This window comes from Bos grunniens, chromosome 18, assembly GCF_055505025.1.
Source record: "Bos grunniens cultivar Pamir isolate PY7600 chromosome 18, Bosgru_T2T1.0, whole genome shotgun sequence".
In the NCBI taxonomy this organism is placed as follows: Eukaryota; Metazoa; Chordata; class Mammalia; order Artiodactyla; family Bovidae; genus Bos; species Bos grunniens.
This window is the reverse complement of record NC_141182.1, coordinates 48610036-48612145: the sequence shown is the minus strand read 5'-3', so window position 1 is coordinate 48612145 and position 2110 is coordinate 48610036. Positions and strand designations below refer to the sequence as shown.

Genomic DNA, 2110 nt, shown 5'->3' with positions numbered 1-2110 from the left:
TCCCTGGTGGTCCAGTGGTGAGGACTCAGCACTCTCATAGCCGAGGCCCAGGTTCAATCCCTGGTCAGGGAGTTAAAATCCCATAAGCCACAAAGCAACAGCCAAGGCGGGGTGGGGGTGGGGGGGAATGGGACATAGAAATAAGCATAATGAAAAACTGTAAATCTTCCAAATGAAAGAAAAAAATTTTAATTAAAATTAAAAAAAAAAAAAGAAGAGGAAGAGACCCCAGAGCTCTCTTCTGTCTGGGAAGATACATCAAGAAGGTGGCCATGTGCAAGCCTGACAGAGAGCCCTCAGCAGAACCTGACCACACTGACACTCTGATCTGGGATGCTCAGGCCCCAGACCTGAGAAATAACAATTTGTTGTAGGAGCCCATAGTCTGTGGTGTTTGCTATAGCTGCCAGAGGTGGTGGAGATATCTCTGAAGGTTGGTGTGAGGATTACAGTCACAGCAAGTGCTCGGCAAATAGTAAGCACTTGTTATCCTATTTATAACAAATATCTGCTCTCTATGGGATGTCTTCATTTACATGATAGCATTACAGGCAAAACCTTGTTATTTTTTTCAATTTGGCTCGAGTGAATCCTTAAGTTGATGAGACAGGAACACTCTACTTTGCTGGTTAGGTCAGGAAGCAGGGGTAGAAACTGGGTAATTGGCACCGGACCCCTGACTCCGTGGCTGTGTCAGATTCCTTACTCCACAGGGAAATGAGTTAATCGACATTCTGGCTGGTGCACCGCTACAGAGATCATGTCAACTGAATTAGGAAGGTTTTATTTGGTTGCTATTTATTTGGTTGACAAAAGAATAAATAAAATAAAAATGGGAAAGAGAGAATTATTGACTCTGTGAATGTAAAAGTCTGGTTTTGAGCACACCCAGATGGAGGCATTCTATACTCCAGTAAATCTTATTTCTGGCTCTGCTTCACTCAGCGGCGTCCGCATTCTCAGGCAGGGTCTCCTGACAACATGGCCAAGGTAGAGCTGGGCCACTCGGGGGTTTCATCCCCCCTGCTTAGGGGCCTCAGGGAAAGAGAAGCCCTGTCCTCACTTCCAGGCACTGAAACAAGTAACGTGGGGGCCGGGGGTGGGGGGTGGGCGGGGCCGGGCCCGGACGGGGTAGGGGTGGTGGTGGCGAGGCGCTCTGATTGGCTGGCTTGAATCACATGCATTTCCCTGGAACAGTTGGGAGGGGCCAGCCCAACCAGAGCCATGTGCCTTGAGAATAAGGGACCCGTGGGTCCCCCAAACATAATGAGGTGACTGATTCCAGAAAGAGGTAAGGAGTTCTGGGTTCACAAACAGCCACTACAGTAACATCAGTCTGTTTTTCTTAGCTAGGCTGGGGAAAGCATATTTGACTCTGGGTTCAAGGAGAGATTTGGGGAGTGGTAATCACAAGAACTCTTGGTGGTGTGAGCCCTGCAGCATGGCAGCCAGCGGGGAGCTAAGAAGAGCAGCAGCCTGGAGGGGCCTTTCAGGAGGGGCCAGGGAAGAAGTGGGAAGGAGGCCAGGGCATCTAACAGTTAACAAGATGTCAGTCAAGTTTTACTAAAAGCTTTCCCCTAGGACTGACGCTAAAGCTGAAGCTCCAGTACTTTGGCCACCCCTAATTCAAAGAGCTGACTCATCGGAAAAGACTCTGATGCTGGAAAAGCTTAAGGGCAGGAGGAGAAGGGGACAACAAAAGATGAGATGGTTGGATGGCATCACTGACTCAATGGATATGAGTTTGCGCAAGCTCCGGGAGACGGTGATAGACAGGAAAGCCTGGTGTGCTGCAGTCCGTGGGGTCGAAAAGAGTTGGACACGACTGAGCAACTGAACAACACAAGCAACTGTTAGTGATACTTTGGAGCAAATAAAGGGGAGAGCGCTGTGACCTCGTGGGGTGAGAAGATAGAGAACAGATAGGGAATGGTGGAAGTGACCATGAAAATGGCAGAGATGATCTCCAGAGCCAGTGGTGATAGGTGACCATGGTTGGGATTGCAGGATGTAGTCATGACGTCAAAGGTTCATTGGTCACCAACTATGTGTCAGGCAGTGTTCTGAACATGTCCCACACATCAACTGGTTTGTTTCTCAACACTCAGAG

The 2110-nt window shown here is 48.9% G+C and overlaps 1 non-coding gene across 1 annotated transcript; it reads left to right on the top strand.

Moving 5' to 3' along the window:
- On the top strand, nucleotides 1-72 carry TRNAE-CUC (transfer RNA glutamic acid (anticodon CUC)). The gene has a single exon. It is a non-coding gene; the product is annotated as a tRNA-Glu (tRNA).
- The last annotated feature ends 2038 nt before the right edge of the window (nucleotides 73-2110 follow it).